Below are 12,475 nucleotides of genomic sequence, written 5' to 3' on the forward strand. Positions count from 1 at the left end.
GGAGGGAATCTGGGCTTGTGAATGACATAGAGTGTCTATGACAGACTATGTAGAGCAAACACGTATATGAGAGAAATAAATTCCCATCTTATTTGAGCTACAATATTTATAACAGATTTATTGACGTATAATTGACATGCAATACTCTGTGCATATTTAAGCTATATAATTTGATATGTTTTGATGTATGTATTCACCTGTGAGGCCATTGCCACGGTTACACTCATGAAGAAATCCATCATCCTTCCCAGGTTCCTGGTGCGCCTCTGGAATCCTTCCCTGTTGCCCCTCCTCTGGGCCCCCACCTGTCACCAATCAACCATTATATTTTACATACTTTTTGTCAGAGCACTGCAACCTCTGTCTAGACTGGTGCTGATCTTATTAGTTATTACCATGAGTTTTATGTCAGTTCCCAAAGAAATGTTTGGCAAATGTTCCAGCTGATGGATATATTCTAATGCACTGGGGGAAGGGTGAGGTGAAGGAAATAGTGGAGTGTGTGGTTCGGAGGCAACTACTTGCTGATTGTAAACTCATTGTAGACAGTCTCTGTCTCATTCATCTCTGAATCCCTAGCACCTACCCCAGCGCTCTACCTTCAGTACCCAACACATGCTACGTTGGTGGCCGGCGGAGAGTAGGGTGACATGAATAGAGAGAAGAAAATGGTCAACATTTTAAGTTATTTTATAATTATTCACTGAGCTTGCATTAGGAGACCAAGATTAACAGTGTATTTTTAGACAGTTTTGCTTCAAAGCAAGCACAAGGAAAGAAAGTATGTTTAGGTACAGCAATTATGAGGAAAATATCTTTGATCTTCTTCTAAAATATTTGCCGAAGGAGAACAAAAGTAAAAAAATATTCGATGTTATGAAAACCCTCAGGAGAGGAATGTTTTTATTTAACATTTAAGAGCTATCGCTGGTTATATCTTTTTCAACTCCTGATCTCCAGCTTATGAGCAAATAAAAGCAAAATGATGAAGAATAAACAGAATGAAGAATGTTCCAGAGAAGAGTTGAGAGGCAAGAAGACAGAGGAGCAGAACCCCCCCCCCCCAAGTCTGACTCACCAGGTGCCTGGGCCCGGTTGCTTTTTCTTCTTTGAAGCTTTTTACAGACCCAACCTTCGCTTGGCCAACCAGAGACTTAGGGGCCAGGGTTGATGCTCAGTGTTGGGGATAAAAAGATAAAAATATCCCTGTTGATGAAGGTATTAATGGAGAAGACAGTTGTGTAAACACATATATGAGTTATAAACAGAGAGACCACACATTCCGGAGTCTTCAGGCCAGTCCTAATTTAAACATACTGGATAATGTCATTTTTGTTAGCACCCTTTTACTTTCCAAAGGTCCCAGGTTAGGCAATCAATGTGGTGCTATAATAGAAATCTTAATAGTGTCTCAAAGGACGGGGGGTTAGGTCCATGTGAGGAGCTTTGGGATGATTCCATGCAGAGGGAACATTAAGAGGGAACATCAAATGTGACTAGCTACAAGCCAGGAAAGGAAGAACAGGGCTGGACACTTTAGGCAGAGGGAGCATTGTGGGCCAAGGTCCAGGGTTACCAGGGAGCACAGCATGTTCAGGAAGGGAGGGAGGCAGAAAGGAGGGGGCTTCAAGAGGGTGAAGATGTTTCGGTATTAAAAATGTACGGACAATGTAACAGAAAAGCTGAGGGATGAGGGCAATGATTTCTGAGAATCCAGGTGGGTTGATGACCATAGTTCATGGGACGGTTCTGCCCACCCGCCTGGCAATTCCTTTAACAACATCCATGGGATCAGGTGTAAAAATAATGCATTCTGATTCAACATTTTATGAAAAGATGAAACAAAAAGACAAAGGACAAAAATTGGGAAGTACTGCGAGACTGGATGAAGGGAAATGAAGGAAAAATAATGTAAGAAACTAAAAGACTAGATTAATGGATCTCAAATTATAGTGCGTATAAGAATATCTCTGTTTACTCAAATTACATTCTCTGGTGCTTTACAGCAAGCACTCCTAGATGTAGAAAATCTGGTGTGAGTCCCCAAAATCATCGCAAAGGGAGGAGTATGTTTGCAACTAAGTGTGGTGAAGATTGGCTGCACAGAGAATCACGGACCTCCATGCAAATGGGCATTCTGTTTCTCTTTGAAAATACACTTACATAAACTGCTCTCTTATAAGGAAACACATTATTTAGTGCACTCCTTCATTCCTATCATTTCTCATTCATTTGTATAATTGTGAAACAGATTCCTTTTAACCAAGGAGGTGAAAGACCTGTACACTGAAAACTATAAAACATTCATCAAAAAATGGAAGATGACACAAATAAATGGAAAGATAACCGGCGCTCATGAATTTGAATTAATATTGCTAAAATATCCACATTACCCCAAAGCGATCTATAGATTTAAGGCCAGCGCTATCAAAATCCCCATGGCATTTTTTTTTTTTTTTTTGCAGGAACAGAGCAAACAACCTAATATTTAAACGGAACCACAAAAGACCATGAATAGACAAAGCAATTTTGAGAAAAAGGAACAAAGCTGATGGCATCACACTTAACTCATTTCAGATCTACGAAACTGTAGATATGACAACAGGCGTTGGCACAAATCAGACACACAGAGCAATGGAACAGAATAGAGAGCCCAGAACTAAACCCGTACATATATGGTCAATTAATTTATGACAAAGACACCAAAACTACGCAAAGGAAAACAGACAGCTTCTTCGGTAAAGACTCTGCTGGAGAAGCTGGACAGCTGCACGCCGATGGAGGACCTGGATTGCTAGCCTACGTCACACACACACATCAACTCAAAATGAATTGAACGCTGGACTGTAAGCCCACAAACCAGAGAACTCCTAGAAGACAACATGGGCCATAAGCACCTGGACATTCATCTTGGTAATGATTCTTTCGGATTTAACCACAAAAGCAAAGGCAGCAGAAGCAAAAATAAACAAATGAAACTACATCACACTTTCAGTTTTTGTTAAGTAAAGGAATGGGAGAAGATATTTCCAAGTCATATATCTCATAAGGGGGTAATATCCAAAATCGTTAAAGAACTCATACAACTCAAGAGCAAAAAACAAACAGTATAATTTTACATTATGGGCAGAGGATCTGAATCGACATGTTTCCAAAGAGGACATCCAGATGGCCAACAGACACAGGAAAACGTGCTCAATGTCACTCATCATCAGGGAAAAACAAATCAAAACCACAATGAGATACCATCTCACACCTGTGGGGGATGGCTATCTATTATCACAAAGAGAAGAAATAATGAAGGTCAGCAAGGATGTGGAACAAAGTGAATCGTTGCGCACTGCTGGTGGGAGTGTAAATTGATGCAGCCCCTGTGGAAAATAGTATGGAGTTTCCTCAAAAAAACTGCAAATAGAACTACCCTATTGTCCAGCAATTCCACTTCCAGGAATATACTCAAAGGAAACAAAATCACTCTGTCGAGGAAATATCTGCACCTCCATGTTCATTGCAGCAGTATTTACAATTATCTCCACCCCCCAAGTTCATTGCAGATTTCCAATGGCCAAGACACGGAAACTATCTAAGTATCCATTGGTGGATGGATGGATGAAGAAAATGTGTATATACACAATGACACATTATTCATCCTTGATAAAAAAGGAAATCCTGCGATTGGTTACATGGAAAGACCTTGAAGGTATTATGCAAAGTGAAATAGGTCAGACAGAGAAAGACACATACTATATGATCTCACATATATGTGGCATCTAAAATAATAATATTGTAGTATACAGTATGGTGACTATAGTCAATAATACTGTATTGTATATTTGAAAGTTTCTAAAAAGTAGACCTAAAAGTTCTTATCACAAGGAAAAGAATTTCGTAAGCATGGGTGGTGATGGACATCACCCAGAGTTATTGTGGTGATCATTTTGCAACATACACGTATATGGAATCATGCTCTTGCACACATGAAACTAATAGAATGCTATATGTCAATTATACTTCGATTCTAAAAATAATAGGGGCGCCTGGGTGGCTCAGTTGGTTAAGCGTTCAACTTTGGCTTAGGTCATGATCTCACAGTTCGTGGGTTCGAGCCCCGTGTCAGGCTCTGTGATGACAGCTCAGAGCCTGGAGCCTGCTTCGGATTCTGTGTCGTCTTCTCTCTCTACCCCTCACTCACTCACTCACTCACACTTGTCTCTTTCTCTCTCTCTCTCAGAAATAAATAAACATTTAAAAAATGACAGAACAAAACACAGATTCCAAAGGGTTTGATTCACGTTCTACCATAGGCAAATTGCTTAATCCATGTCTGTTTCATCATCTGTAAGATGGGTATAAAGGTACCTATACCGTAGAGATGTTGCATTAAATGATACACTATATGCAAGGGACCCTTGATAGAAATTGGAATATAATAGTCACTTGAAAAATATTTGTTTATTTCATTTGTTGTGTGCTGTGGTCTTATACATATTAATCCTTAGAAAATTCCAGAAGATTACTCTTCAAGTGGACTTAATCAGGTGGAGTTCTGTCTGTGTGCCTAGGGTAGATCCCAGATAATCAGAAATCTTTCAGAGAGCCTGGAAGATTGGGGAAGGGTAGATGGTTTGTTTTTTTAGAGAATTCTTAAATTCTAAGGAGAGCAAAACATTCAATTCCTGACTCATGTGACTAATGTAGACTCATAAAATATTTAAATTTTGTCATGTTTATTTTTGAGAGAGAGGAAGAGAGAGAGGGAGAGAGAGAGAGAGACTTATTGTGAGTTGGTGGGGGTGGGGTGGGGGGAGTGGGGGTTGGGCAGAGATAGAGGGAGACACAGAATCTGAAACAGGCTCCAGGCTCTGAGCTGTCAGCACAGGGTCTGATGTGGGGCTTGAACCCATGAACCGTGAGATCATGACCTGAGCCGAAGTCGGACACTTAATCGACTGAGCCACCCAGGTGCCCAAATCATAAAATATTTAGATTGGAAAGGATTCAGAGGTCATCTAGTCTGAACATATCATTTATTAGTTAGGAAACTGATGTGAAAGAAGGTTAATTCATTTACCCCAACTCACAGAAAAACATGGTGGAAACTAACCTACCGCCCAGGAGCACTGATCGCCAAGCCTGAGGTCTTTGGATTGATCCGTTGTTTGTGACTCATGTATTCATCCATCCATTTGTTCATTTATTTTACAAATTTTAGTGAGTGACTAAGATGAGCCAGACCTCGTTCATGATATTGGATAGTCATGTAGCCAGTCGTGTGATACTAACAGCTAAATTTGTCGAGGTCTTAATGGACATGAAATATTTTAAATAATTTATATATATTAACTCACTCATCTCCACCTCTTTGCAGAATATTTTGCGTTAGTATTTTTATGTGTTTCCAGGATTTGGAAGATAATTAGTCACATAATTTAATACTGAGACATTAATATTCCAAATAATGTGCCTGTCTGAGTTCTCAGTAAACTGGGGGAGGTAGGTGAGTGGAAATGGTAATATGCAGATGAGTAGTGAACTCCGCATTCATTCTGCAACTCTGTAACATAAAACTGGTCACCAGTGTTACCTCAATACGCATACGAGGAAGTGTAGGTAGAGTTGTGGTTGCTTAAAAAAAAACCCGTTCTGCCATTTAAGTAATTTCTGTACTCAGGGCCCACAAGTTTGAACATTAACTTATCCATATGAAAACTTAATTACCTTTTTTGATTTTTGTGAAATAACTTATTTACAGATACCTTCCTCCTACCTTGCTAGTTTCGAACTTCCTGCACATCACAGAATCAACCAAACCCTTTACCTAACCTGAAATCTGAATCTTAGTGATAAAAATTGAAACTTTGTCAGCACAAGACTCTACAAGTATTATTTCATAATTCCATCACTACGTATACCACATGAATGTATCATTTAATGTCTTTATTGTAATGCTCTAATAAAAAATAGCAAAGTGAGTATGGACTGTTAAAGAAGATTAGGGGAAGGAGTTTTATTATCTCTACTTTATGGATGAGGAAACCGAGGCCAGAAGAATTAAATAACTTACCCCAAACTGTAGGACAAGAAGTCAGCCATGCCAGAATGTGAACCTACTGTGTGCTCTGAACCACTCGCACAGGGTACTGCCTCTCAGAGACAAGGAACGCAAGCAAGTTGACAGACCAGGAAACTAACAGAGACTGACAGAGCTGTAAGGAAGTAGAGAAAACTTAGACGGTAACAGCTAAGAGAAGGGCGGGAATGCGTTGAGATGCCAGCTGAGGAAATGCCAGCATCGCAAGAACACTGACATGGAGAAGACAGGAAGCCCCCGGAGAAACGGGAGGAACGGCATTCGCACACAGGGACCAGCATGTGAGCAGGCCTGGGTGTGCCAGGGTCTGGTGTGTTCGTGCAAACGCCAGGGGGCCAGTGGGCCTGGCATGTGGAAAGCGAGAACAGGACTGGAGAGAAAGGCACGGTCCAGATGGCGTGCGCCTGGGGCCGCGTCAAGAGATTCCAATTTCATTGCAAGTAGGAAGGCACGTCACTGCAGCACTTTAACCTGAGGCCACCATTTCTGTGCTTTTAACATTTTCCTCTGGTCTTTTTCACCCACCTGCACTCTACATGTCGCATTGTGAATAAAGGTTAGAGTTAAATTCACTGTCCTGAAAATTATGGAGAGAGAGAAGCCTTTTTTTTTTTTTTTTCACTTCATTGTTTCTTTATGGTTAAGAGGGGACACAGGCCATGTAGAAATAATAAGCAGTAATATAGAGCTAAATATATCACAGAGCTTTAAGTTTTCATGCCAATAAAAATATTACTCTACCACCCACACCACCATCCACATATTTGAATAAGTAAGTAACAATGATGCTATTTAACATGAAAAGGTCAGCCATGGGTCCATATTTTTAGCAATCCCCAGCCTAAATGAAATAAGGCATCCAGCTAGAATTTTTTCTCAGCCCTTAGGTTCCCTGCTCATGTTTTACAAAAGTGAATTACTTCTGCTGTTAGAAGAAATATGCCCTTGAAAAAATATGTGTTGCTTCAGCTATTCATCTGAACTGGAAAATGTATATCAGAGCAGAAGCAAAAATAGATTTGCCTCCTCTGATATACAGATCTTCTGAAGGCAGGAGACAGGTGGAAGGGAAGGGAAATATTTCCAGGAATTCCTTTCATGCCTTCACTGAAGAATAAACTTAAAGTACCTGCATTAGACCAGACCAGTGTCTGGGTCCCCGATCAAGGACGATAAAAATCAGAAATCGGACTCAGTTCAAGGTTTACTCCCGAGGAGGCTGAAACGTCCTTCAGAGGAAGGTGAAGGGACCTGGTGAGAGTCTGAGTGTGTCCCCTGCTGGCCTCTGGATGAGCACCTGAGCCCATGATCACTGCAGCCCTCACAGCGAGGACATCCTTCGTGGCAAAGGCACGTGGCATCATGCACTTTCTGCCCTGCACACCCACAAGTCACATTAGTGCCAGACACATTTTTTTTTTTTAATGTATAAGACCTTAATTTTCCAACTCAGCAAGACCTTGTCTTCACAGCTGAATGTTCAAGTCTGGGATCTTAAAATTTTCGCTGTGCCAGGGTTGGGGCCATCTCTACTTAGGTCTTCACCACAAAATGTGGGAATTGCATCGAGAGCTTTCCGTGGCCCGCCGGGCGTAGCCCACAGGAGTAGCCTGCGCTGAGTTACCACCGTGATCAGTTCCCCAGCCGGCTGCGCCTGTTCTGTCCTTTGTGGAAGTGATGTCCTGAACAAATCGGTGAAAATATAAAGGATACATTACCATCAGTCTAGTCCCACATCCTGAGTTAGATGCTTGAAAATAATAAATGATGCTTAACTCCATAGAATATGGAGAAAGAAACAGCAATAGGATAGAGATGTTGTGGTCTCTAGCATTCTAGCTGGAAAGCATTCTCATAATCCTTTTATAAATCATGTTTGACGCATCTGTAAGTAAATGTCAGAAAGGATGCCGTGAGGGGCGCCTGGGTGGCTTAGTCGGTTAAGCGTCCGACTTTCGCTTAGGTCATGATCTCGCGGTTCGTGGGTTCGAGCCCCGCGTCGGGCTCTGTGCTGACTGCCAGCTCAGAGCCTGGAGCCTGTTTCAGTCTGTGACTCCCTCTCTCTCTGACCCTTCCCTGCTCACGCTGTCTCTCTCTCTCTCCTAGAAATAAATAAAACATTAAAAAAAAAAAGTTTTAAAAAAGAAAGGAAGCCGTGTATTTGAGTACTCTAGGTTTTGGTGGCGACGAGATTAAATCTGTGCTAACGAGGCAAAGCACTGTCTATTTTGCAGTTACCTGATCCTAGTGACCCAGCAAGAAACACTCTTGCCTTTGGAAGCGCAAAGTGTTAGACATCTTTTTTTCACCAGATGTTCTTTTTCTCACGAAACATTGTGGGAACAATTGCATCAGCTTTGAAAAATCTACCAAAGATACATATTTTAAATCCCTTCTGTCACACAACACAAGATTAATGCTGCAATAAATGAGTTCACAGCAAGTCAGAAGTATAATTATAGTGCTCAATCCTTTTAATGATTTTCAGACAACAGGTTATCCATTTATAAATGAGGTCTCTCCAAGAGCATGGGATTCAACTAGACAGTCTCTTCTACCTTCGTCCCTTTATCTACCTCTTGAAAGGGGGAAGTAAAGTGTTTAGCATTTGGGTAATGCTTTAGCGCTTACAAAGTACTTACACTTACACCAAATTATTTGACACATTTTAGAAACACAGAAACTGATACCCAGAATGGTTAGCTGACCTGTTCAACACTATCCTGCTAACAAGTTAAAAAACAAAACTCAAACCTAGGGGTTCTTCCACCTTCTCAAATGTGGGTTCCCAGCGGCAGGCATGAGACACACAGAAATGGAGTACATTCTGTGAGCTGCTGCCTCCAGGCAGCACACCAGGATTGCAGTTTATACAGTCTCTTGACATTTTCTCAAAGCAGTATTGATACATATTATCAAATAAATATTTACTCTCATATTGCATGCACTGTCCTCACATAATCCACCTATCCATCAACACGTAGAAAATATATAATCATTTTTTTTCAAAACTAATAAGCATAGGAAGAGATTTTACCTTATTTTTAAAGGCAGACACCAGTTGATTCCTGTGTTGTTTATGTATTGGCAAGTTCTGATGTCATGTGCCCAGCCCAGCATCCTTCTCAATCAAAACTGGGAAAATGTGTGCCTGGGTGGCTCAGTCGGTTAAGCGTCTGGCTTCAGCTCAGGTCATGATCTCACGGCTTGTGGGTTCGAGCCCCGCATGGGGTTTTGTGCTGACAGCTCAGAGCCTGGAGCCTGCTTCTGATTCTGTGTCTCCCTCTCTCTCACTGTCTCTGTCTCTCTCTCTCTCTCTCTGGCCTTCTCCCACTCGTGATCTCTCGCTCTCAAAAATAAGTAAAACATAAAAAAAAAAACAACCCGGGAAAATGTCAGCTTAAAATCCCCTCCAAAAATGTGTTTATGGATTATTGATTAGCCTTACACCCACAGTGAGTACATCAAATGGGATCTGGATTTAAATATGTTTTCTATTATGAAATGAAATATAAAGAAATGGCAGAGTTGCCATGAGGTGAAATTTTGAGTGCATAATTTGAAAGTCTTTAAGTTGGAGGGGTACCTGTGTGGCTCAGTCAGTTAAGTATCCAATTTCGGCTCAGCTCATGATCTCACAGTTCGTGGGTTTGAGCCCCATGTTGGGCTCTGTGCTGACAGCTCGGAGTCTGTGTCTGCCTCTCTCTCTCTGTCCCTGCCCTGCTCATGCTCTGTGTCTCTCTCTCAAAAATGAATACACATTAAACAAAATTAAAATAAATTAAGCCTTTACATTAGAAATGCCATTCACTTGCTCTGATATTACCTTTCTGAAATAACCCCAGCTCACTGCCCCTGGAGAGAACACAGTAAGCCAATATGTTCACGACACGTCCCCTGCACCTTCCCACCCTCCTCACTAGCACCCCCCACCCTGGGTCCTTCCACTGTGGCTCACCCGACCCACAAATGAGGCTCATCTCCGTAGGCCCTGACCTTTAACTTCAAGAGATCTGGCTCCAAAACATCAAGTGCACTGAGCAGATTGTAGGCAGCCGGAACCCCTTGCTACCAGGGGAAGATCTCCTCAGTGATAAACACCTGTTCTGGAAGGTTTATGCAAATGGAGCTGTGGAGGCAAGGGAAAGACCCCAAATGTTCGAAAGTTCTGCAGGGGGTGACGCTCAGAGGTGGCTGGGGAAGAGGAGGAGGGGCTGCATGAGGGAGGGCCCTGGACCACGAGGCGAGCAGCCTTGGCCCCTCACACCCCAGGTCCCAGCCTGAGGACACTGTGGGACTCCCCGCACTTATTTACAAAAAATCTCCTTTGCACAAGCAAGCTTAAGCGGGTTTCTGTTACCTACACCTGGAAAACATGCGCTCCCCAGGACGTGAATATTGAATACTGCCTTGACTTTGAGAATCTGGGTGTGTGGGCAGGCAAGGGGGTACCTTGGGTTATCTTTTATATCCACAAACAAACACCTAAAATAGGCAACGAGTTTTCACTTTTTAAAAAATTTGTTTTAACTTTTATTTTTGAGAAACAGAGCAAGACAGAGCATGTGCAGGAGAGGGGCAGAGAGAGGGGGAGACACAGAATCCAAAGCAGGCTCCAGGCTCTGAGCTGTCAGCACAGAGCCCGACACGGGGCTCGAACCCATGAACTGTGAGATTAGGACCCGAGCCGAAGTCGGACGCTTAACCGACTGAGCCACGCAGGTGCCCCGGGTTTTAATTTTTTTAAGTAAAAGATCATCACAATTTCCAAAAGAGAGGAGATGTTACAAAAGAAAGAAATGGGAGGGGCTCTGTATTGCCCTTTAAAACCTAAGGATCATGGGCATCTGGGTGGCTCAGTCGGTTGAACGCCTGACTTCAGCTCAAAACCTGATCTTACAACTTGTGGGTTGGAGCTGCATGTCGGGCTCTGTGCTGACAGCTCAGAGCCTGGAGCCTGCTTTGGGTTCTGTCTCTCTCTCTCTGCCTCTGCCCTGCTCACATTCTGTCTCTCTATTTCAAAAAGAAATAAAAATTTAAAAAAAACAAAATGTAAGGAACACAGTTCCCTAAATGTTACCAGGGCTGCTGCAAGCCAGTCCCACGCACACAGTCCACTCCTATCTGGAAGGAGAAGTTAGGACCCTGCCTGCCATTCGCAGTGGCGAATGTGGTCCACCGTTAGTGTTCATGCCGAGTCTAAGTGGAGGGAAGCATCAAATCTGAAAAAGTAAAAGAGAATAATATCAACACGAGCAAAACAACTGAGACTATAAGTTCTGTGCTTCAGATCAGAAAATCTCAGGGTTTTCCTTTTTATGAAGCTATTCGTGGGAGAACGTGGGGGGGAGTTTACACCAACCACCCAGTGTGGGGTCACTACACACATTGCTGGTTTCTTTACTTGCCACCGCGAGGTATGAGTGACTCTTCAACCTGGTTGCCCGACACCAGCCCTACTGAAGTTATCTTAGTTACAGCAGCCCGTAATGAGATGAGGAAGTTTCATTTCCCTCCCTCCCTCCCTTCCTTCCTTCCTCTTTCTTTCTTCCTTCCTTCTCTCTCTCTCTTTCTTTCTTTCAAGAGAGGAGATGAGGAAATTTCTGAGAAGACACCCACCTCCTAAGAAACTCCTGCTGTTGAGAAATGCTGACCATCAACTGTACTTGTGATTGTTTATGCTGGGACCTTAGTGGCAAGAAGCTCCTCATACACTGCCAGGGGTCTGTTCGTGCTTTTGTGGGACATTTATCGATTTGGCAACTCATGATCTGTTTGTGCCCATTTGTCTGGTCTTAAAGGAATTTTAAGCATGGAATAAAATCACTGGAAAACAAAGGCTAAGACTTCTACAATGCACTTTTGATGATAAAAACGGCATTTTGTGGACTTAAATTGTTTAAATTTATGATAAATTTTGAACTTATCAAAAGTAGGATTCTTAATGGTTTTGTTACCCACAAAAGAGACATTTGTTTTTATGATTGGATATTGAAGAATAAACTTCTCTGAAATAAATCGCAATTGCCAGTCTTCAACGGTGGTAAGTTCTGGAAGGCCACAGAATTACCTCGGGGTAGAACAGTTTTACTGCGCTTGTAACATGAAGACTTGGAAGTCTGTTAGAAGGCATGGTGAGGCACAAAGCTTTGAAGCCAGCACATTTTCCCCACCAAGAAACTACAGTTTTAAAGATGAAGCTTCTGCTTTGAAGACCCTGCGTTAGGCATAAATAATTTATATTCATATAGGTTGCATGCCTGACTCTCTGGCATGTTAAGTGCTCCAATTATCTGGACCAGACAAGTACTTCATTTTCATTTTCTGCGGTGATATTTTTATGGTCGACTCTATTGGTAGGTATTTCTGCATGATTACTTGCAA

The sequence above is a fragment of the Hyaena hyaena genome, unplaced genomic scaffold (genome assembly GCF_003009895.1).
Source record: "Hyaena hyaena isolate Hyena2069 unplaced genomic scaffold, ASM300989v1 scaffold_487, whole genome shotgun sequence".
Taxonomy (NCBI): Eukaryota; Metazoa; Chordata; class Mammalia; order Carnivora; family Hyaenidae; genus Hyaena; species Hyaena hyaena.